General features: G+C 41.6%; 1 long non-coding RNA gene across 1 annotated transcript in view; it reads left to right on the top strand.

Annotated features, from left to right (window-relative positions):
- Positions 1-8918: 8918 nt before the first annotated feature.
- 5530601H04Rik (RIKEN cDNA 5530601H04 gene) overlaps positions 8919-25003 on the top strand; it is a 29271-nt gene continuing 13186 nt past the window's right edge. Inside the window, exons 1-4 of the long non-coding RNA NR_015467.1 lie at positions 8919-9043; positions 9368-9432; positions 10415-10579; positions 12166-12284. This is a non-coding gene — a long non-coding RNA (RIKEN cDNA 5530601H04 gene). The remainder of the gene's footprint in view (positions 9044-9367; positions 9433-10414; positions 10580-12165; positions 12285-25003) is intronic.

Genomic DNA, 25003 nt, shown 5'->3' with positions numbered 1-25003 from the left:
CTCTCATTTCCACAGAAGCTGTTCGAGTTTGGAATCTCACCAAAAGTGAACAAGAATTCCCATTCCCACATCCTCACCAAAATTTCTTATCAGTTGTTTTCTTGACCTTAATCTTTCTAAATTGGGGTAACATGAACCTCAGAGTTGTTTTAATTGGCATTTCCCTAATTGCTATAGATGCTAAAGTTTTAACGATAATCCTTAGCCAATTTTTCATCTCTTTTTTGGTTTGTTTTTGTTTTTTGCGTTTTTTTGTTTTTGTTTTTTGGGGTTTTTTGTTTGTTTGTTTTTTTGTTTGTTTTGTTTTGTTTTTCTGAGAATTCTCTATTCAGATCTGGAGCTGCCCCCTCCCTCCAGCCATTTTAAACTGGATCCTTGGCTTTCTGGAATCCTTTTTTTTTTTTTTTTTTTTTCCTTCCTATATTCTGGATAGTTTATCAGATGAGTAGCTGCCAAATATTCTCTCCCACTATGGGCTTCCTCTCTATTAGCTTATTGTTCCATTTTCTGTACACAAGTATTTTAGTTTTATGAGGTCTTCTTTGTTAATTGTTTGCCTTAATTCATAATTGAATGGAGTCCCGCTCAAAAGTCTCTTGCTACACCTATATGTTGTAGGGCTTCACCCATCTATTCTTATAGCAGTTCCAGCTTTACAGGTTTCACATTGATCTATTTGATCCATTTCAAGTTGATTCTAGTTCAGGGTAATGCATTCAGAATGCTGTAAAACTACATGCATTCATGTTTGGACTTCTATTTTGTTCTGTTGATTTCCTAGTCTGTTTTGGTGCCGTTACTGTAGTTTTTTATTATTATTATTATTGTAGTGCTGAAATCTTACCAAATTGTATAACTAAAACTATACTATTCCTTGACATCTATCCAAAGGGCACAGTGTCCTGTTTTACAGATACTTGCTCAGCCACATTCATCACTGCTCTGTTCATAACAGTTGGAAATTGGAAACAACCTAAATGCTTTCTCTCTCTGATTTGTGGATTCTAGATCTGAATCTTAAGAGGTGAGTGTAGAACCTGAAGTTAACACAGAAACCATGAAGGTTAAAGGAGAGAATGGGGAAGGGGTAAAATGAGCTATAAAGCAAGGTGAAGAGAACGAATTGGGCAATTAGAAAACTGAAGAGGCTTTATCTAGCAGGAGGGAGGGCAATCCAGATGAAAAGGGAGGGAAGGGGGATAAAGAGAACTAAAAGTCATTGAAAAAGCCACAGCCATTACAGAAACATTATTTTAGGTTTGCTTAAAATAAATATGTAATATAATTAATATATGTAAATGAAAATGTAATGAAGTTACAGCAAGTGTAGTGACAATGCTCCCTCCAATCCAGACTGCTTAACAAAAATCTCTGGTGTCAGATATTGGGACACTTCCCTTCAAGTTGTTGCTCAGGGGAGTTCAAGGGACTCCCCAAACAATAAAAAGATGTGGAAGGTTATAACTTGAAGACAAAATTAGAAGCAGACCAGCTTGAAGGGGGTAGATGATACAACACTGACAGTTGCAGAATGAATAATGCCCTCTAGAACAATTTGATATGGAGTATAAAGGAGAATTAGGGTCCTAGTGTGAACCACAGGCTTTCCAGCAAAACTGGGAGGAGGGTGCTGTTACTGACTTAGAAGACACAGGAGGAAAGCTGAGTGCCATTTGAGGAGCTTAGTTGGAATATCTTTTTTTTGTTTGTTTTTTTGTTTTTTTGAGACAGGGTTTGTCTGTACAGCCCTGTCTGTCCTGGAACTCACTTTGTAGACCAGGCTGGCCTTGAACTCGACAATTGGCCTGCCTCTGCCTCCCGAGTACTGGGATTAAAGGCGTGTGCCACCACGCCCGGCTGAGTTGGAATATTTTACTGGACTCATAGAATCGATATGGCAGAGAGAGACCTGAGCAGAGATATATATTTGATAGCAGGCACTGTGTAATTGTGCTTTGCATGAGGAAAATGGTAAGACTGTAAAGGCTCAAAAAGACACAAGCCAAGGACATCATCAACTATGAAGAGGCAGGAAAACAGACTAAATATTAAAAGAGTTGTAACTGAGATAACAGCAAAGGATAAAGAGAGTTTCACAAAAGCCAAAGGATCCGAAAATTTCTAGAAATAAGTGGTGAACAAAGTCCGATACTCTGAGTATACTGAGGCCAGAAATGCTGAGAGATAATTGAAACCAGATGGGCATGGGGTAAAGAGGGCATAGGGGACAGAGATGGCAGTATATAGAGAAAGTTCTGAAAAGTCAAATATAGGAGGAGCTATCAGGTTTAAGACCTCTGAATTGTGATAAAGGACAAAAAAAAACCTTAAAATTGTATTATTTATCTATTTATAGGTAAACAATTCAACAGTGTTACATATTCACTTATTCATGCTTTTCTACTGCAACTCTCTAACAATGTTTTATGTTGCAAAACTAAAACTCCATGTTTAGTAAACAATACATTCCCATTTCCTTTTCTTCCAAGCTCTTGAAAGCACCATTTGGTTTCTCTGAATTTGGCTATGTTAGACACTGGTGCAGTTTTCTGTTTTGTGACTAGCTTATTTTGCTTGACCTAATGACTTATAGGATTTCTTTCTACTTTAGAGCAGAACAGCATTCTATGGTATATAGATAGCATATCTTATTTATGGAGGGAGAAGCACTTTTATTGCTTTTAACTTTTGAAAAATTGTGAATAATGCTGTTGAAAGTATGAGTATGTAAATATCACTTTCAAATTCTGCCTTTAGTTATATTTCTGGATAGTACCTTTGATAGTGTAGTTAATGGATTTTTTTTTAAGTTTTTCACTTATTTGCAGAGCCTCTGGGACTTTTAAAGTTATTCCTTGAGGTTTGGAAAGACTTCTATTTTTAGAACTTAGCCTCATGCAGAAGACTTTTGGTTGGGGGAGGGGGACCTAGGTAACCTACACAGCAACAGGCAGCAGAAGTAGGGAGTTGAGGTGTTGCCTTCAGGTGCCACTTGTTCTCTGGTACAAAATACCAGGGGACAGCTGAGCGAAAGAGATGTACTGAAGTACATCTTGGGAAAACTGCCTTATGACTGTTGAATAGCCATTCACAAAAATGGAAGAACCAATTTAAGAAGCAGATGGAAGGTTTGCAAGGAACAGCTAACACAAGAGAATATGATCCTGTTTCTGTGTTCCCCAGTGATCAGAATATAGGATGGATTGTCCATGTGGATGTTGGATGTTAGCAAATGCTCAATACACAAGAATAACATAAAGGGGCAGACTGAAGCTGATAACCCAATTGCTACATTACAAGTAAACATGAGTAAACTCAAGAGACTCAACAAGCCTTTTATTTCAGGAAGCAACCAAGGTAATTTGCTTCGTTTAATGTTTTAGGCAGACATGTTGCTTTAAATGTTTTAATTAAAATATATAATAATTGAATAGCATATTAGAGTTACTTTTAATATTTTAAAATAAAGGAACTGTTTATTACTCAACTTTTTGCAGACAGATATTTGTGTTGAATAGTAATTAGATCCTAACTGTCCGATAAGTTTACTTCTTCTAACCTATAATTGTAGGAGATGAAGCTATCACCTAGAGTTTGGCTTTTGTTTGTGTCTGTTTGCTTCTTTTTTTTTTTTTCCTCACCAGTAAGTCGGGAAACTAGACCAGGTAGGTTTATTATAATAATTATTTTCCTTATGCCTATTGGTCAGCTGTTCAAAGATTGGAGAGAAGAAAGGTGCAGAAGTAAATGGCACTTTATGAAGATTCAGTGGACTTCAGGGAAGACATTATGATGACCTAATAGCAGAAAACAGTTGTTAAAATCTAATGTTAACTACTGGTGCTTATTTTTCTGTCTGTGTTCTTCATTCATGAGGTGTATTGACTGCCCAACCCATGAAAAATGAAAAAGAAAATGTTCTCCCACGGAAAGAAGGTTTTTGTTTTGTTTTGTTTTGTTTTGTTTTGTTTTGTTTTGTTTGTGGAATAAAGGTTGAAGCCAAAGAGATTGGTACTCAAATTATATTTAATAGTCTTTGTTTTTGCAAGAGTAACTCTGATACTTTGCCATTATTTTGTTTTGTTTTGTTTTTATCATCATGCCTCTTATCATTTACTTATTTGGGGAAGATTTTGTGGGTTGCCATAGTTTGCTTTGGACTTTTAGTAATCTGAGCAAGTTTCTTAGTCTCTTCAGTTGGCACCAAATATCTGGAGTGACAAAGCAATGGTAAGACATGCTAGTAGGTGGTTTTTTAGAATTGTTCTAAAATCTGCTATTTTCTTTTCTTCTTTTTTTTTTTTTTTTAGCGTCCATTCTCTTTTATTTTTTTTTCTTTTTCCATTTTTTATTAGGTATTTAGCTCTTTTACATTTCCAATGCTATACCAAAAGTCCCCCATATCCACCCACCCCCACTCCCCTGCCCACCCACTCCCCCTTTTTGGCCCTGGTGTTCCCCTGTACTGGGGCATATAAAGTTTGCAAGTCCAATGGGCCTCTCTTTCCAGTGATGGCCGACTAGGCCATCTTTTGATATATATGCAGCTAGAGTCAAGAGCTCCGGGGTACTGGTTAGTTCATAATGTTGTTCCACCTATAGGGTTGCAGATCCCTTTAGCTCCTTGGCTACTTTCTCTAGCTCCTCCATTGGGAGCCCTGTGATCCATCCATTAGCTGACTGTGAGCATCCACTTCTGTGTTTGCTAGGCCCCGGCATAGTCTCACAAGAGACAGCTACATCTGGGTCCTTTCAATAAAATCTTTCTAGTGTATGCAATGGTGTCAGCGTTTGGATGCTGATTAAATCTGCTATTTTCAAATGTGTGATTGAAAAATTATATCCTTGGAAAATTTCCAAAACATTAGAAATGATTCTCACTTCATAATGAGAATATGTATTATAAGTGAGGCAGTTTATTTTTTGACCTTGGAAAGTAAGACATCAGCCTAGAATGGCAGGCACACACAGTGTAGAGAGCTGTTTATACAGCCTAAAACATGGCTCTGTTCCTCTCCTCTTTGAAAGTTTTCTATTGTAAAGTTTTTTTTGGATTAGTGGGGGTAGCTAAGTAGAGTTTGGGTAGGAAAAATAGCTAGACTAGTAGGAATTAGCAGTCCTAATGTTTTCTGTCACTTTATACGTACACATGAGATAGCTCAAGGTACCTTAGAAAAGTTATCAATCAGATTCTATTTCTGACAAGAAGAATGTTATTAAACAATGTGCTAATATCCTGACTCAAATTTCAGCTAACTTCCCAATATTTCTATCAATGATAACAAAGAAATCAAATTGTATCTTGGAAAAAAAAATCTGTTAATTTGTTTCCTCAACCATTAGGAAAGTCAGTGTCGAAAGAATCCCAGCATCCCAGCTACAAGAGATATTGTGAGGTCTTTCTCACAGATGCATGCAGGAAATAGATGCTAAAGCAGGTCTCTTATAGCCTGATTGTTCTAGTGAAGAGATGTGACAGGTATTTAGCTAGAGATAAAAACATGGCACCATGTGAAAATTTGAAGCCTTGTAAATAGAAAAGCAAATATTACCATTGTATTTTCTCAATGCATTGATGCCTGTCTTAGTCAGGGTTTCTATTCCTGCACAAACATCATGACCAAGAAACAGTTGGGGAGGAGTTTATTCAGCTTACACTTCCACATTGCTGTTCATCACCAAGGAAGTCAGGACTGGAACTCAAGCAGGTCTGAAAGCAGGAGCTGATGCAGAAGCCATGGAGGGATGTTCCTTACTGGCTTGGTTCCCCTGGCTTGCTCAGCCTACTCTCTTATAGAACCAAGACTATCAGCCCAGAGATGGCACCACCCACAAGGGGACTTGATCACTAATTGAGCAAATGCCTTGCAGCTGGATCTTGTGGAGGTATTTCCCCAACTGAAGCTCCTTTTTCTGTGATAACTCCAGCCGGTGTCAAGTTGACACAAAACTAGCCAGTACAATGCCATAGTGGAATGCTCTGTCACGCCTTTTCCGACCACAGATAGCTTTGTTTGGTTGTTTCTTCTCCCTGGTTGTGGGAACACGTTTTAAGGCTAATCATTTTTACTTAGTCCAATTGCCGACAACTCCATAATAATCATGCCCCAAAGAATGTCTACATGGCAGGCGTGCTGTTTGATTCATGCTGAACAATCAATGACCTTATTTCGTTTTCCCTAATTTATACTGGATAAGGTTTCAAACTTTTCTGTATAAACTGAATTTCCCATTACTTTTTGAAAACTTATAAGGATTTTTGTTATTGTATATGTATATATATGAATTTTCATGTAGATGTATTTGCCTGTGGAAGCCAGAATAAGGCATTAGATACTATGGAGCTGAAGTTATAAGCAGCCTTCAGCTGCCAGATATAGGGATAATCTCTTGTGCACTGTGTAAAAACATTCACCTGTCAATAAAGAGCTGAATGGCCAATAGCAAATCAGGAGAGTTGCAAGCCAGTGGAGGAAGAAGAAAGTTGGGACTAAAGGGGAGGTTCCTAAGGAGTCACATGGTAGGTCATAGGCCAGGCCAGTATTGTTGGGTAGAATAGCTGAGAATCTGCCCAGCTTTAGTGCTAAAGCTTATAGTAAATGTAAGTCTCCTGAATAAATGTCTTTATTCAGATCTGGGTCAGGCACAGAAAGTTTGTACAGTTATAGCCATAGGTGCTGGAAACCCCAAATAACTATTAACCGTTGAGCCATGTCTCCAGTCCCACTTTTTGAATTGAATATCATGTACTATAATGTAATTACCAAACATGTTCCATGCTGGACAATAACGAGGCTTATGTGATTATTGCTTTCAGAGTTTAGTTTATAGGCACTCATTTACGTTTGTTCATTCTGTTTCTCAGAATTTCTAAATGTTTGTTTATTGGCTGTCTCAGGGTTTCTATTGACATGGTAAAACACCAGGACCAAAGCAACTCAGACAGGAAAGGGCTCATTCCCTTTATATTTATGTCTACATCATAGTCCATTACTGAAGAAAGTTAGAGCAGGAACTACAGGTGGGAACGGAAGCCAAAGCAAATCCAGCTCACAGGCTGGCTCCCCTAGGCTTGCTCAGTCTGCTTTCTTATGCCACCAAGGACCACATGCCCAGGGGGTGGTTAATAAATAAATCAATATCAATCAAGAAAATGCCCTACAGAATTGCTGCTAGGCCAAATTAACAAAGGCATATTCTCAGTTGAGAGTCCTTGTTCCCAGGTGACTGTTGCTTTTGTCAAGTTTACATAATCCTAACCAGGACATTGGCCACTTGATGTGTTGTCTCTTAACTTTGTGTCATAGTCCAGAATCCCACTTCCATCCTGCCTTATTGCCATCAAGAGCTGCTGCAATTTTCCCAGTGTGTGAAGTGAAAGTTTCCTGCTGAAAGAGTATTCTTCTAAGCTTCCTATCTGGACATCTCTGCCCCTACAAGGGGCCCATAGAACCATTTCCCCTTGTAGGCATTTTCACCATTGCTCATGTGGGTGACAAGATGCTCCCTCCTGTGACTAAACATGGTCCTGCCTAAGGTCAAACCAAACCTCTCTTTCTTTCCACCTTCTGTCTCTCTTCAGATGCCTTTTAATAATCTACCATGAAGTAAGAAAATTAATTCCAAGAGGCCAAACAAGAACTCCAGCTACTGTGTTTTTGCACCCAGTGAACAGATTTGCTTTTCAGGAAGGAAAAACTAGAGAACATCAAATACTTTTAATTCCAACACGTGATAAATTAAGTTGATTCCTAATTATGCTATTTTAAAATAGTCTTGTACATATAAAATTATGTATGTTATATATAATTTTATATATGCACACACACATACTCACTTGTAAAATGGGAACAAAACTATCCAACTTGTAGTTATTCTATACAAGTTCATGCAGTGTGGAGCACCAGCTAACATAGTTTTATGTTCAATTTATGGCAGTTAGCTACAACAGTATTAATATTTTGGTCACAGAACTTAATCAGTAAGGCTTGGAGGCATGGGCTTTAGAAGTTTTGATGGAGAACCCTTGTAAACAAGATTAGGCGATTTTTATTAAAAGGCATGGCATGGGAGTGAATTCCTTGACATCTCTTCCATCTTGTAATGAAACAGTTCCTCTGGAATAGCAAGCAACAAGGCTCAAAGCACTGAGGTCATAACCATTTCGTTCCTTTGTTTTATAATTACCAACCTCTAAAATGTGAAAAGTTAATTTATAATGGTTAGAAAGTATGCAGTCTCATATTATTAATAGAAGCACAAACTAAACTTCCATGCTTTTATTTACCATTATAAGCTGCTGTATTTTTAAAAAAAAATAAAAATAAAAATTGTACTCTATGGGAGATATTGCTGTCCTAACCAAAAAAAAAACAAAAAAAAAAAACAAAAAAACAAAAAAACAAATGCATATCCGAGAAAGTATACAGTAAGCCAGTATCAAAATAAAGAAATAGTAATCAAAGAAACACATTAAAAATATTTTTTTCCAGTCATTAGATTGGCTTAGAATCAGGAAAACCTGGGGCTATAAAATGCCAGAGAAGATCCAAATTTCTGTAAGGAAGTAGTTTTTTGACTGAGGTGTTGTTTTTTCTAAACACAAAGGGCGGGGGAAGAGCGGGTCTGAGCGCATCAGTGAAATCATGCTGCCATCAAGCGGCTATTTTTATAAAGTAAAAAACAAAGTCCGGGAGTGTGTTTTCTTTATGCACGACTTTGGCTGTTTGTTCTGGAAGAGACCAGTGAAGGTACAAAGAGACAAAATGTAAAAGGAAGGCTAAAGCCGACTGACCAGGATGCCCCACCGTTTAGCTCCGGAGATTGCCCCGGAAGTGAATTCGCAATTGATTGACACCTAGTTTCTTCAAATTAGAGTCTGGAAACCATGGCAGCAGCAGGAAGTTCCGGCTGTTTTAAAGTCGCGGTTCCGGTGTTCAGGATGCCAGGGATGATGGGAAGCCTGTTCTTGTTTATCGGTTTGTACGGAACTTCACCCGCGGTAGAGTACGGCCTGAGAATTTTGTTCCAGCACCGGTGTGAGGTGGCTGCCTTTATCGATGGAAATGAAACCCGGGGCTGGGGCTGGGGGATGAGGGGGGAGCGGGGGAGACCTTAGTCTCCCGACCTTAGCACAAAAAGGAACAGTCCCTGTCCTATTTGCACATGTGCACTGGGCTGTACTGAATTACCCAGTCTGCTGTGTTTTCTGGGCCAGAAAGATGTTTGGCGGGAAGTTTGTTTCGTCAGGGCTGGGGTTGGCTCGGGGGCGGTTGCGGGGGACGGGAGGGGGCGGGCATCTAGCACTGGAATTCTAAGGGCATAAATCCACACACCTGTCTAGACATCCATCCATCCTTTCATTCAGGAAAACATCTGAGCCCATGAATTGCCAGACCCTGGATACCTGAGACACATCCACTTGCTTCTCAGGTACTGTTTATTCTAGTATCTGGAGCCAGACTATAAATAAATGGTTGACTTAATTTCAGATAAACATGAGTAATAGAAAGTAAAACAGGCCAAGCTATACAGCAGGGAGTACCCTTATTTTAACTAAGTGGTCAGACCTTACTTCCTTTAGAAATGATGATTGAGGACATCAGGAATGGTGGCAATTAATGACTTTGAAAAGACTTCAGGTACAGATGATTACTGCATCATTTCTAGTAGTTCTAGAAAGTTGGACTAGAGGGGTTCAGTGGATCCAGAAGTGCCAGCTCTAGATCTTGGACAACAGTGTGTGCATGTTAGGGCTTTGAGCATTCCAGTTAAAGGCTTCCTCTGACTTAGTCCCAGCGTCCTGAGGGTGGGGATGCCTGATTCCCTTCCATTTTCTCTTCTGCTTTCCCACCGTGTCTTCATTCTCTCTGGGTCCTGGGATCTCATCCTTTCAGATTGGACATCTGTGGGCTTCCCTTTGCTATGACGTAAGTGTGGTACAAGCGGAGCTCCAGTGCTATCCGTGAATACTAGTAGAGTTCTAATTCTGGTTAAGAGTTTGGGATGGGGCCTTGCTGCACTGTAACTGTGAAGGTGTTTTATAAAGAATCTTGTGATGATTCAGCATTGTGAAATAGTGACAACAGCATGGTAAATTGAATCAAATAAACCCAGACATATTGTTTGTGGGCAAAATTAGAACCCTTCCAGTTATCCCAGGTACAGTTCATGCTTGTCTTGTTGGTCCCTTCCTATTCTGTATCACCTTCCTCTTCTCTCACTTCCCTCTTCTCTCCATCTCTTCCCTCCCAGTCTGGGTCCCGTCGTCCCCCCACCCCCGCCCTCTCTCCCTCACTTTTATAGGGTTTCCTGTAGTTTAGGTTGACTTCAACCTTGAATTTTCTATCCTTCTCCCATGTCCTGAGACTATAGGTGTATGCTAGCATCACCTTTGGCCTGTTTCTCTCTCTAGGTTTGGAGTGCATAATGAGGAGAAATAAAAACAGAAAGATCTCCAGAAAGAAGCCATGGTAAGATTCAAGGTTTCACAGTCCAAGCTAATGCCTGTGGACACTTGACCAAGTGATCTGAGAAAATTGGATTTCTGGCAAAACAAGTGTACCTAGACTCAGGCAAGGTAAGTGTCCAGGTAGGCAGGGAAACATGAGCTGCGGTTGCAGGGGGGAGTTGAGAATGGTAAATGGATTGGCACATTGCTGTAATGTAAGGACAGTGTGGACATTTTTCTGCATTTCCTGCTTAAAGACACTTTACTACTTGACTTCAGTTGGAATATTAAGGGCACCCCAGCAAGCTGTTTGTGTCGCAGACAATGGCATTTTTTTGTCCCATTGTGTTGGATGGCAGCTTGTAGTTGGCTAGGATGCAGTTCTTTCTGTAGTCAGCACCTTCCTCTTTTCCAGATACAGGCTGTAGAGTAATTTGTCTTCTTTGTTGTAAATACTAAGATTTAGGACTATATTTTGCATATAATGTAGGTACATTTTTTTGAGGACAGACATTTCTTATAGTTGGGAAAAGCTGCTTAGAGGAAGTAAGATGTCATGCCACGGTGTGTTTTGAGCCATAATCATTACTGACTGCTTGCATCCATTTGTAATTTAGCAAACACTAACCCCTGCTAAGGGCTTCCTCCGTATTCCCACATTCAAATGACCTGGACAGACTGATAGCTGAACTCCTTAAATATAAGAAACCAAAGCAGTTTAACAACAAAGAAATACAGCATGGTCTCAGTCCAGCTTCATCTCTAACCCAATGTTTCTACAAGCAGAATTCCAGACCAACAACACCATAAGCCTAGACTCATTACATCAAAACTGGGTTTCTGGCCCAGCCACTGTTTTATGTACTTTTCAGTTGATTCTGACATGTAATTAAATTTGCAAACCACTAACCAGTATCCCAGCTCTTCACTAACCAGTAAATCTGCACTTTCCAGAGGCTTTGATGCACTTACATATCACATGCATAGTCTGAGTCATAGGCTGGTCCATGGACCATACTGTAGGCCTTGTGCTGTGTTGGACCCTAGCTTTCTTAGGTGAGCATGGTTATTGATGATGGGAAGGATTAGCCTCTAAAGTCCTGACTTCTAAAAGCAGACAGGCTATAGGATTCTTAGTTATCCACACTGTCTGTGCATGTGTGTGTGCGCGTGTTATTATGTATACTATAATATGCTATAGAGAGAAATTCAGGATGCAGGCGAAGGGAAGTAGAAGAAACCATCAGACATGAATGAGGCTGGAGATAACTGCAAGGATTCTAATTTGGGCCAGTGGGTAGAAATTGTTCCTAGGCTTTATTCAGGAAATACTGGGCCCTGGTGAAAAAAAGAGGCAATGAGCAGTCTGAGAACTGGCTCCCTGAGTGAGATGACGTGCTTATATGCCAGCAATCACCTCAAATAACTTAAAATGTGTATGGGGGGGGGGGGATATGTTGGAATTATCATGCTGTAAATGAAGATCTTATTACCAAACTGGTAATAAATAAGTCTGGTATGCCTCTCCCTATGTGTGTATAGGGGGTAGTATCCAAGTAGTTTCTGTTTGGAATGCTGTTTGTTCTCAGCTGTTAAAGTGAACTAACATGAAAGGGTACACTTCCTTGTTTTCTAGTAAGTGACTTGGTGTGTATTTGTTATATATATGACAAATGAGGACAAGGCGAAAACAGATTGTGCTTGATTTGTGGCAGGGTGGAGAACAGAGGGCGACTAGATTAAATGGAAAGAATGCCCAGGCATCCCATTGCCTCCCTTTGACGTTCCAGAACTTCATCAAGACAGTGATGAGCTACATGTACACCTGGAGGAGGTAGGTGACTTACAGGATATCCTTGTTGTGGGCTAGGCAGTATATGAGCATAAGATGCTCCTTGAAGACCCAACTCTCCTGACCAAAGTGCTTCGATGAGTCACTTCATAGATCCTGGTACTTGATGGCTTCTGTAGAGCATGAAGGGCAAGTAGTGTCCAAAAATATAGTTCTTGTAGCTACCACCATGCTGTAGCCTACCAACTCTCAGGTATTGTAATTGTCCTTATTGAGATCTAACGACTACCATGGATCTCTTGCTTTGTGACATATTGATAAGAATGGTAGCTAAGAAGCAGGACAATCTATGGAGGTCAATAGGGAAGGACCATGTGTAAAGGAACTTTAATCCAGCAGCAGCTGGATTAAACAGCTCTGGCAAGGGACTATACACCTTTAATTCATCTGGCTGGAATCCAGACATACCTTTAGTACATACCTTCATTCCCAAACCATGAAAGTAAAGTTAGTTTATAGTAGGAAACATCGACATTTGAAAATGACATCTAACTGGAGGACAGTTCAGTCAGTTTGATGCAGTTCAGTTGAGTGAGTGTAGAGGCAGTGCTTTGAGTTTGTTCATGAGTTCCTGCAGGAGCAATTCAAGGCAAAGAATAAAAAGGAGTCAGAAGATTAGAACAGATTGCCAGCATTAGTTTAAGGCTGCACAGAGGAATTCAGTGAGAAGCTGAGAGAAGCCAGATTTAATCAATCAGCTTGGAAAGGAGTTTGAGCCAGAACAGCTGAATTGAACCAGGCAGCCAGAGTTCAGAAAGAGCTAGTGTGAGCTTATTCATCAGTAAGCCTCCAGGACAGCACTAACATCAGGCGAATAAAGTTTCTTTACCAATTGTGCAGCAATCTACTTTAGTTCATATCAGTGTGGACTGAACCATCCACATGTCTTCCTTCGGATGTCAGGAACTGTAAAGGGAGGGCCCAGGATTGTTGTGGGCCCAACCTGCCTCCCAAATGAACTTTGGTTAAAGAGAAGTCGAGCATATCTGCTCAGTGGTAGAATGAAAGAAGATAACTGCCTAGAGCACAACAGAGTAGAGGAAAACAGTGGAATCACTGTGATCCAAACATTGGTGGGGAAAGCTCCCCTTCCATATACGAAGGCGCCTGGCTTTTGTGTATGTTAATGGAGGAGGCACTGTTACAGTCTTTGTACAGCCACAAGTTTGAATTCCTTAGGACCTTAAATAGTGAATCAAATTGTCCTATCTCCCTCCTAAAGTTTTCATTTGTTTAATACTCTGTGTGTGGAGTTTAGGGACAGGAAGTCTTTTGCTGTCATGAAACTTACAAGAAAAGCATTGTGAAGGTGAACCTTCATCTGGAAGAATCTATACATACCTATGTGTATGTAGGTACATAGATGTGTGTACTGCAAAGAGATTGTTTTTTTTTTCCTTAAATACATTTTAGAAAGCATTTTGGTTTAAGCATGTTAACTCCAAGTATTGGATTTACTTGGGCTAGCAATAGAGACTTCTTTCCTTTTCTTGAAGTAGCATGGCTTTTAGTTCCTAATAGCATCAGAATGAAGACTGAAACATTTCATAGGACCTGTAGGTATCCATATGGCAGTTTGGACTAAGTAGGCCAGTTAGCGAGTCCCTATTTGAAGATTATGAACGGTAGTAAGTCTTACTGGTTTCACTTTTGCTCTGAGTGACATTTCTGGAAGCTTTCTCATGTTTATAAGCCCCAAGTCTTAGTGGGTTATGCCCAGTAGGCCTGTTCGGGGCTCTTCAGCATGACCAAAAGGGGAACCATAAAGGGGAACTTACTGCTTCCTCACATTGATACATGCCTCTTTGTTTAGCAACATCTAACCCGCATTCAGGGGTAGAAAGACAACAAAAGCACAGGTTTTGAATGAGTTGCATAGCCTGAGAACATCTTCTTAGGTTTTCATCCATATCTTCAAGCTATTCACTCTCTGTCATGCTTCTGTCCCTTCCCACATTACTATCTCACGGATGGTGTTATTTCTTCAAATGTCTTACATTATGTCCATCCTGGTCATAATTTGAATTAAGTCACTTCTGAAGACCCATGCATTGACTACTTTGTGTTCTGCTCTGCCGCTACTGGGAGGCTTTGAGGGTGGAACTATTAGGATGGTTAGGCTAAGAAGAAGGATGGTATGCCATGTTGGACATGCCTTTGAAAGTGATAGTGACTTCCTGCTTCTTGACTACCGTGGGTGAAACAGGCCTCCTGGCCATGTACGCCTGCCATGTCACTATAAAGCCAAATCAACAGGGTCAGGACGAGCTCTTCCTCCTTTGTGGTTATTTATCTTACGTATTTCCCACAGAAAGCGGACGAATGAGCCTCTCCCTTCTCTTCGCTGATTCATTGCATAAGACTCTGCCCAGGCTTCAAATTGAACTTGTATAGCTTTCATATAAACGGTCATATTCACAATTCTCCGGGGCAGGTAACAGCAACTACTGTTCTTTTAATCATTCATGTCACAGGCTGAGAATGACTTTGCTTTTTTCTTCCCCCCTCATTTTTCATCTTTCAAAAAATCTTGTGAGTTCTGTCAAATAGTTGTGGCGTTAGATGAGTGACTTCACTGCCAAGCCACCATCAGTGTCTGGGTTATAAGAATTGTTTCCTAATTCTTTCCCTGCTTTGTCCTTCTCTTATCCACACTGATGACCTAGAATTTGGAGTACTTAGTACTTCTATTAAACACCTATGCTGCCAGCATGCATAGGTGTTTGGGTTCAATCCCTAGAACTTTGAGAAAAAACAAACATAGAGTGAAAGCTAATGATTGCCTCTGCCTTGACTTAAAAACAACAGGGCCCCTTACATGTGTCTCTAAGTCTGTCTATGATTTTTGGGTACTGATGTATTAGAATAGCAGGTCGCATCTCAGCAGCACACTAGGCCAAAGCAGTTCCATGTGGGAGAGGTTTTATTGGAAGGGAGAGACAAGGTAGTGGCAGAAAGAGAAGAGGGGGAGAGACAGTGAGGAAGGGGCATTCTCCTTATTTATATGGAAAATGATGTAACACAGGTAAAGGTGGGAGGTGAGCCAAGTGAATGCTGGGAATATGGTGCCTGTTGTCTTGGCAACCGGTCTGCAGGTTGCACTGTTGCCTATGAGATGTCATAGGTTTGGGATGTCCTGATGCCAACATACCTCCCTTGTTATTATAAAGAAAAGGAAAGAAAAATGGGAGGGGGACACCGATGGTGAAAAGGGAACGACGGCGTTGTGTCTCTTACGCTAATCCCTGCTGTCTAGGGGCGTCACTCATTTTGGAGTGTAGCTGGCTTTCACCTTCAGGGTCCACTTGGTAAACGTTGACATCAGCTTCCTCTGTGGACAACGGCTCTTCTGTGGGCAGCGGCTGGTAATCCTGTAACAGGAGCTGATTTGGTTAGAAATTTTTTGTATTTGTCATTGAAGGAATGTAGAAACAAGATTAATAAGGCAAGGAGCAAATAATAACGCCAGGAAGATGACTAGAAAAGGTGTTACAAAAGGGAGTATCCACTTCGATATATGATTTTCGAAAATCCCAAAACTGTAGGTCTCATGGTCTCTGAAGTTCTTGATGTCTGACTGTGGCTCCTGGATTTTATTTCTCACTATCCCAGATTGGTTGATGTAGAAACAGCACTCTTCTTGGAAGAACAGGCAAAGACCACCTTCTTTAGCTGTCAGGACATCCAGCCCCCGTCGGTTCTAAAGCACCATGGCTGCCAATGAATCGATCTGCTTCTGGATAATAAGCACAGTTTTAGTCATTTCTTGAAGATTGCTTTTAAACTGGGAAGTGAATGTATTATATTGGGTCATAGAAGTTGTTACCCCTGCAGTTCCAATACCAGCACCTATGGCTATTCCCGTAGCGACCAAGAGTGGCATGACCTGAACTGCCCTCTCATGTTGAACAGCTATCAATATCTACAACTGGGATTGGCAGGGGCTCATTCCCTTGGATTACTCCCAATGCAGGGAAAAGGAGTACCAACGTGCAAACTTCTGACCAGCTGGCCGGTAGGCGATGATAGGCCTGAGTGCTACAAAGAATTGACATGTTCCAGACTGCAGAGCATTGTGGCAGAGATGATATATCAAGGGTTATGGTCCTATTTCAGTCTAGGGAGCTTAGTGTTCCTATAAAACGAGTCCTGGAGGTCTTACAACAGTTTGTCACTCCAAAGAGAGGGATAGAGGTAAGGTATGGAGTCATGGCAACATCAGAGTCAGGGCAGCTAACAGAGGTAAGGTTACTTGGCAGTATCACTGGAGAGGCTGTGACAATTGTGAGTTAATTCCAGAGGGTACGCGCAACCAGCCATCTTTAAAGCAACCAGGTCTGGTGACATTAAGGAGTTGGTAGGCCGAGGTCAAGGTCTGAAGCAAAAAGCGAAATGGCAAGTTAGTGCCATATATGAGGGTTGATGTCAAAGAGGTAAGGACTCAGAGGAGTGTTTGGTTGTCTCTCCTGCTTTTTCTGTATCCTGGGGTTGGGCGATTGAGACTTATTTTCTCTGGATATGGATGGTACTTATTGGGGACCTGGGCTGATTTTTACGGTAGAGTTTACCAACAGCTCCTGTTTCCCACCTGGAATCCCATGAGTCTTGTTTGTAGAAAAAGAGTGTCTGAGGTGTTGTTAGAAGAAATGATTCGTCTGTGATCCTAGCATATATATCTGAAAAGACCAATATGGGCAGCCCCCATATTCATCTGGCCATTTTCTACAATTATCTTTTGTCTGGTCAAAGAGAAAGCAAGTATAGAGATCATAATATTTAGATGGGATAGCAGATACAGGGATGATAGCAATTTGGATCGGTTCCTGGCATCTGGCTATGGAGAAGTTTCCTGACCCTATTTGGAAAGAATTTTTGTTATCTGTGGGGATTTCTTGAACCTCGAATCACCAGATGTAAGGGCTACAGCAGGGGAAAGACTAGAAACCCATGTCTAATTCAGTGAGGTTGAACTGGAGTGGAGTCTCATTTTCTGGGATTGGGGACAAGGTGGGTGATCTCAACGCCTTCCGGAACTTAACAGAGCATGGTCCTGTTAGGGTCGATGTGTATGAAGAAGGGTCATCTTTAGGTGGAGGATGAGACAGTTGGTGAGACAGATGGACCCAATGAGAGAGTCCCTTGAGTTTAGCAGCTGTAGGGGGCACGAGGATTACCTTAAAAGGGCCCTGCCATTTGGGAGAGAGGGGTGAGGGCCAATAATCTGGAGGGCATAGAAGGACCTGGTCTCCAATGTTAACAGGCAGTGGACAGGAGACAGTGTGTGGCCATGGTAGATGCTGGTCAACAAAGTTCCATAAGCGAGAACAGAGGTGGCAAAGTAATGGGGTAAGTAGATGGTCTGGGGGCAGAAAGCACTTAGGTGGAAGACCAGGAGTTAAGACTGGACGACCATACATGAGTTCAAAGGGCGAGGTGAGGAGAGGTCGCTTGGGGAGAGCTCGTAGCCTGAAAAGAGCCAAAGGGATGAGTTTTACCCAATCAAGGTGAAGTTCTTGTGACAGCTTAACAAGAGTGGTTTTAAAGAGCAGTTAGTTCTTTCTACCTTACCTGAAGATTGAGGGTGGTAGGGAATATGAAAATGCCAGGGGATGTCGAGGGCCTTAGATAGGATTTGAGAAACTTGGGAAGTAAATTTGGAACCATTGTCTGATGGGAGAGAGGCTGGGACACCAAACCGGGGGATGATCTTTTGGAGGAGATCAGAGACTGACTGAGCCCTTTTGTTAGTTGTGGGAAATGCCTCTACACACCCCGAAAAGGTGTCCACCAAGACCAGGAGGTACTTGGTGCATCTGACAGTGGGCATGTGGGTAAAGTCAAGTTGTAAGATTGAGTAATATAGTGACACACTTTAATAAAGGCAGAAGAGTTAGAGGTATAAGAACCCAGCCTCTTTTCTGTCTGAGAAAGTTCACTCAGTGAGAAAGGAACATGTACTCCGACAAGGCCGTCTACTCCAGCAACTTCTCTTAGAGGAAGAACCGTTTGTTGCTGGGTTGGGGGGAAGGACTTGGGGATTTGACTGTGGCCTTAGAGCGAGTGATAGGTGGGGTGAAGGTAGGTGCCAATGTAGAACGTTTGGAGGGACCTGTGGCTGGCACAGAAGAAAGGAAGTTAAAGGTAGCAGGCTCTGGGGTATCTCAGTGAGGAGAAACTGAGGCAGCAGTTTGGGTTTCAGGGGTGCAGAGACAGGTCTGCAGCGGAAAGGAGGTGGTTTGTTAGCTGGATCTAACATTGTGGTGTCATCTGGCAGAGGTTGTGTAGTTTTCATGGCTAAGAGGAGTTGGGTTGGAGAACAAGGAGCACACATAGAAGGATTGGAACGAAGATAGATAAAGGCTTTAACATAACCTCTTTCCATTTACCAGTTCCCTGACAGTATGTATTAAGATCCCTTAAAATAATTGGATCTAGGGTACCATTAAGTAGCCATTTGGAACCATTATCTAGCAGGTACTAAATCCAGACCTTATTGCAGAGGTATATTAATTTTGATGCCTTCAAGTCAAGCGTTAGCTTCAAAGATTTGAGATTTTCCAGGAGAAATCCCAGTGGGGTGCCTGGGGGTACGTTCAAAGACATCATATTACCTGTTTGGGGGGTTACTGGATTATTCCTACCAGCGTCCCAAGAACAATCCAGAAACCAAAAAAGAAGTCAGCCAGGCTAGATATGTAAGTCATCACAAGGGCTTCTAGTGGCCACCCAGTAAGCCCCAGGCTTACAGTGGAAAGTATTCTACCCTGGATCCAGGGATTTCAAGCTGCTGCAAGAGCCTGGAAGTAAGGGGTAGGGGACAAAAGCAACTTTTGAGGGGGCATCATCCAAGCAGTCTGTCTTAACTCGTATATCAGCTGGAAGTGTGACTGTAAAATGCCAGTCCCTTAGTCCCCAGAAAAGGCTGGCCAACCCTACCAATTAATATGCTGGTGTCTGTGTGAGAATTTTAGCAAACTGGTAAATAGAAGCATGGAAGCCAGGCCTGTAAGATGAACCAGAATAGCACAGCTCATGTGGTTGAGCTGCAGTTCCGGTGGCAGCAGGTCACTTGGTGGAAGCGGCAGCATTGGCCTTGGTGTTCAGCCGGGCAACGAGAGTTAAGGCTCTGTCCACTGGCAGTGGGTACAGCTGCTCTGAGCTCTGAGCAGCGAGACTCCTACAGCAGCCATGACCACAAGCCCCTGGCCCACGTGGCTGTGGGCCCACCGCCTCTGCTGGGGTCCTCCTGCCACAGCACTCTGAAGCAGCTGGTGGTATTCTCGCTGAGTTTTCCCAGGTTTCGGGACCAAATGATGTATTAGAATGGCAGGTCACATCTTAACCGCACACTAGGCCAAAGCAGTTCCACGTGGAAGAGGTTTGTTTTTTTTTTTGTTTTTTTGTTTCTTTTTGGTTTTTCGAGGCAGGGTTTCTCTGTGTAGCCCTGGCTATCCTGGAACTCACTCTGTAGACCAGGCTGGCCTTGAACTCAGAAATTCGCTTGCCTCTGCCTCCCAAGTGCTGGGATCAAAGGCGTGCGCCACCACGCCCATGCCTGGCAGAAGAGGTTTTATTGGAAGGGAGAGACAAGGTAGTGGCAGAAAGAGAAGGGGAGAGAGAGTGAGGAAGGGGCATTCTCCTTATTTATATGGAAAATGATGTAACACAGGTAAAGATAGGAGGTGCACCAAGTGAATGCTGGGAGTATGGTGCCTGTTGTCTTGGCAACTTGTCTGCAGGTCGAAGGTCTGGCTATTGCCTATGTGATATCAGGTTTGAGATACCCTGATGCCAGCAGGTCCCAGTTTCTTTCCTTAGCTGCTCTCTTGGTGCTCCCTTTCCTCCTCCTTCCCTGTCTATGACCAGCTCACTGCTCCTAAAGTAGACGCTTTCTTGCACTCTGCTCTTTTTTCTTGGGGGCATTCTTCCTCGGGTTATATCACATGCCTATTTTTCTGATCTCTCAAGCCTTTGATTAAATGGCATCTTACAGTGTGGCCTGTTTCTGACCATGTTACTTCAAATGGGAATCCACATCCAAATACACGGTTCCCTTTTAGCTTGTTTTCTTAGGATTCTTTTTAAAAATTGCATTTTGTTCTTTTTAAGTACTTAGTTCTTTGCTATGAATTTTGCTTGTTATTTTTGCTTACTAGGTCAGTTATACCAAGCTGGCTTTTGTTGTTATCTTTAGTGTATGTTTGGTTGTTGACTAATTTTTCCTGTTTGGACTAGCTGTAGAGGCTTCATTCATGACTATTGAGTGGATAAATATATATTGCCAATATTGTGTCTTTATGGCTATTTTTAGATCTAGTGAAGAATGAGTATGAGATATGAAAACGCCCTATAACATTACCTTTCTTAGTTTTTCCTTTTAGTTATACCATCATGGACAAAATAAAAGCAAATTAAATAAAACAATGATATTTGTTACATATACAACAAGCAAACAGTAATAACCCTAAGAAAGGAACACAAGGTGGCCATGGTGGTGGATCCCTATAACTGAAGCACTCCGTGTTGAGTTTGGGGCAGGAGGCTCACTCAAAGTTCAAAACTAGCCTTGGCTACATAAAAAGATCCTGTCTCAAAAAGAAAATAAAAAAGGACTGGAATGCATAGTGCTAAAATTCATGAGGCCTGGGCCCACATAAGCCCCGTGTAGTGGCACATACTTTTAATCCCAGCATTCTGGAGGTGGAGGCAGGAAGATTAGAAGTTCAAAGTCGGGCTGGAGAGATGGCTCAGCAGTTAAGAGCACTGACTGTTCTTTTGGAGGTCCTGAGTTCAAATCTCAGCAACCACATGGTGGCTCACAACCATAATTGGGTCTGATGCCCTCTTCTGGAGTGTCTGAAGACAGCTACAGTGTATTTATATAAACAAAATAAATTCTTTAAAAAAAAAAAGTTCAAAGTCATGTTTGGCTAAATAGGGAGTTCCAGGCCAGCTTTGGCTAGAGATCCCTGAAGGAAGTGAAGGAGATAGGGAGGTAGGAAAGGAAACAATAAATAATGTCATAGAGCAAATTAATAAACAGCTAAAACACATTGACACCCATAATACATGTAGACTGTGTGGGGCTAGTTTAGGGGTGATGGTGACTGGGAGAAAGCAAACAGCTTTGGTTTAACAGTCCTCACTGTGAGGGTAAGAACAGAACTCCATATTATTCTCTATTACCCTTCCTTGTTCCTCTCCTCGCTTTAGTCAGACTGGAGTCAGCTCACACTTTTAGTCACACTTTTTCCATTTAAAATTACTTTTGATATTTTCATACACATATACAATCTGTTTTGGTCCTATCTTCCCCTCTCCCAACTTCTCCCTGATACTTCCCACATCCTGTCCCAACTTTAAACTTTCGGTCTTTTATTCTTTTGTTTTGTTTTGTTTCAAGTATAAACCCAGAGTTCAAAATCAGTGCTCATAAACTCCACGTGGGTGTGAAGTCATCCACTGGATTGTAGGATCTGCACTGCTGGGAATCGTGCCTCCAAAGAAAGGCTTCCTTATCAACCAGCAGTAGCTTTGCAGCTAGTGGGGGGCCTTGTAAACCCCTTTTATCTCCCTTTCAATGGCAAGTGTGATGACTGCCTGACTGACTGACTTCCTTCCTTTCTTTCCTTCCCTCCCTTTTGTTCTTTCATTCTTTATATATAAATATATTTATTTTCTTTCTTTTTTTACATCCCAACTACAGTTTCCCCTCCTTCTTCTGCCCCCAGTCCTCTCTCCCACCTCCCTTCTGCCCTTCCCTCATCCACTCTACTGTTTTTCTTTAGAAAGGGCAGGCTTCCCATGGATATCACTATCAAGTTGCAGTTAGACTAGGCATCTCTTTTCATATTGAGACTGGACAGGGCAACCCAGTATAAGGAAAGGGTCCCTGAAGCAGGCAAAAGAGTCAGCGACAGCCCCTGCTCCTACAAGAAGACCAAGCTAGACAACTGTAACTTATGTGCAGAGGCCTAGGGTCAGTCCCATGCAGGCTCTCTGGTTGTCCATTCAGTCTCTATAAGCTCTTATGAGCCCAGGTTGGTTGATTTTGTGGCTTTTCTTCGTGGAGTCCTTGACCCTTCTGGTTCCTACAATCCTTCTTCAGCAAGATTCCCTGAACTCCATCTAATGTTTGGCAGTGGATCTCCGCATCTGTTTCTATCACATTTGGGCCAGGGATCAATTTATACGTTTAGCAGCGTATCATCATTAGGAGTCATTTTCTATCTGTGCAGCCTCTGGGATGATGGCTTTTTTAAACTAGCGCAACCAGTGTTATATGCTACATGTGTTTTTAAATATTTATGAATGAAGTCAAAGATTTCATCTATGGAGTATTCTATACAAGGAAGTTTGTCTTCCTTCTATGCCTCCTTAATACAGGACATGTTTGTCAAAGGATACCAAGTTCAATTAGAACCAGAGAAGTAACTTTTGTTGACTTCAGTGTGGTGACTTAATTAGATATTGTGTTAAGTCATTTTTGGTTCTCACTATTCAAAGAAGTATTTTTGGTGATGTATGTGTTCATTATTTTAATAGAAGCAGTTCACTCTGTGTGTGTGTGTGTGTGTGTGTGTGTGTGTGTGTGTGGCTCAGGAGATGGTTCATTGGGCAAAGTACTTCTCATGCAAGTATGAGGGACTGGGTTCAAATCTCTAGAACCCATGTAAAACCTGGCATGGTAGTATGTGTGTCTAATAGCAGTATTCCTATGGTGATCTAGGAGGTGGCAACAAGAAAATCCTAGAAGCTATCCCAAAGCTACCGTAATAAGAGCAAAGAAGTCATTTTTTTTCCCTATAAATTCTTTTCTTCTCCCTTTCCCCTACCAGCTTAGGAAATGCTCCTGACTAACTGTAATAGAACATGGGTATAGATAATTTTTTACAAAAGACTGCATATTAATCTCTTTACTTCCTGCATTGTATCCTTGAGCTTTGCCATGAGGGCAAGGAGGATTTATAAAGCAATCTCCCTCCCCACCATTAATAAAGTGATTGTGGGACATAACTGCTTGATCTTTTGTTTTTTTGTTTTTGTTTGTTTGTTTGTTTGTTTTGTTTTGTTTTTTGAGACAGGGTCTCACGATGTCGCTCTGGCTCTCTGGGAACCCACTATTAAACCAGGCTGCCCTCAAACTCACAGAGATCTACCTGTCTCTGCCTCCTGAGTGCTGGGATTAAAGGTGTACACTACCATGCCCACCAAGCTGCCTGATTCTTGACTTCATGTTGGGATGACTCTCTTCTTTAGCAATGCTTCTCTGTATGTGTGAATACACGCGTGTTTGTGCAGATACATGTGCCCATATGTGCCGGTGGTCAAAATTACATGTTTCCCTCTGTCCCCACCTCATTTATTATATATTTCCTTTTTCTTGTGTGTGTGTGTGCGTGCACGCGCGCGCACACATTGCACATTTGTGTGAGTGTGGTGTGGGGAGATACTGAGTTATCAGTCCTTCCCATCTTCATACCGAGTCTTGTACTTTTGCTGCTATGTACACCACATCAACTGGCTTGTGAGCTTCTGGAGATTTTCTTCTTTGCATTTTGCTATAGGAGCACTGAGATTGGAGATGCATGCTGCTGCACTAGGCCTCATGTGAGCTCCAGGGACTCAAACTCAGGTCCTCACACTTGTACAGCAAACGCTATACCTACTGATCCAGCCGCCCAGCCTCTATGCGGTGTTATAGTCTAAATTGTGCAGTTTATGGACTTGTAGTTTTTAGGCATCCTAAGTTTTTAGGCATCTGCTTTTCGTTGAGTGATCTTTCCCATGTCATAGCTCTAAGTGTGAGCTAATATACATCTCTGTGCAGAATTCCAAACAAGCACCCCATTGTCCAAAATGTTTTAAATCAGAAACAGTAGCTCAGTATGACCTTGTTATAGACTGAGTATTCATATCCCTCCATTGAAAGCTAATATGTAATATGATGGCACTTAGTTCTGTATATTGAAAAAATAAGTCATGAATGTGGTACTTAGTTATGAATATCAAGGAAGTAATTAAGTCATGAATGTGTCACCCTTGAGAATTGGATTATCTCCCTTACATCAAGAGGCCAGAGGGCCAGCTCCTGCTGTGTACGTATACAAGATGTTGGCAGTTTGCAGCCTGGAAGAAAATACTCATGAGATCCCAGCTGCACGGCCACTGTGATCTCAGACTTTCAGCCCCCAACTCTGTAACAGATGTTTACTTCCTGCACTGTATCCTTGAGTTTTGCTGTGAGGACAAGCCTCATAGCTTAGTAGCCAGTGGTAGATAGTCTGTAGACAGCTTGTCTAACTCCCATTTATGAAGTAATTGGGAGACATAGCTGCTTGTTTCTTGATTCATAACTTTGACTTTGTACTAGAATGACATTTATTATTTACATGTCATCTAGTGTATAATAGTTCATAATAGCAGCCAAAATTAATGTAAGCCTGTAATTCAGTTATAGTACATTTGGGCACTGTGGCCTAACACAGTTTCAATAGTTACAAGATGAGGTAATTCTAAACACTTTCTCAGCCAGTCAGGTTTGCCTTTTCCTATGTTAACCATCTGAAGGAAAAGGCTGTCTCAACATCCTGCATCCCAGGGCCTAGAAGATAAAGATTCCTTGGGATATTCTCAGTGGAAATCTCTGTCCTATTTATTTCTAAACTTAGAAAACATGGGCAAAACCCAGTCCAGCTTAA

The sequence above is a fragment of the Mus musculus genome, chromosome X, assembly GCF_000001635.26.
Source record: "Mus musculus strain C57BL/6J chromosome X, GRCm38.p6 C57BL/6J".
Taxonomy (NCBI): domain Eukaryota; kingdom Metazoa; phylum Chordata; class Mammalia; order Rodentia; family Muridae; genus Mus; species Mus musculus.
Note: the sequence above shows the minus strand (reverse complement) of the source record. Positions and strands in the feature narration are given on the sequence as shown.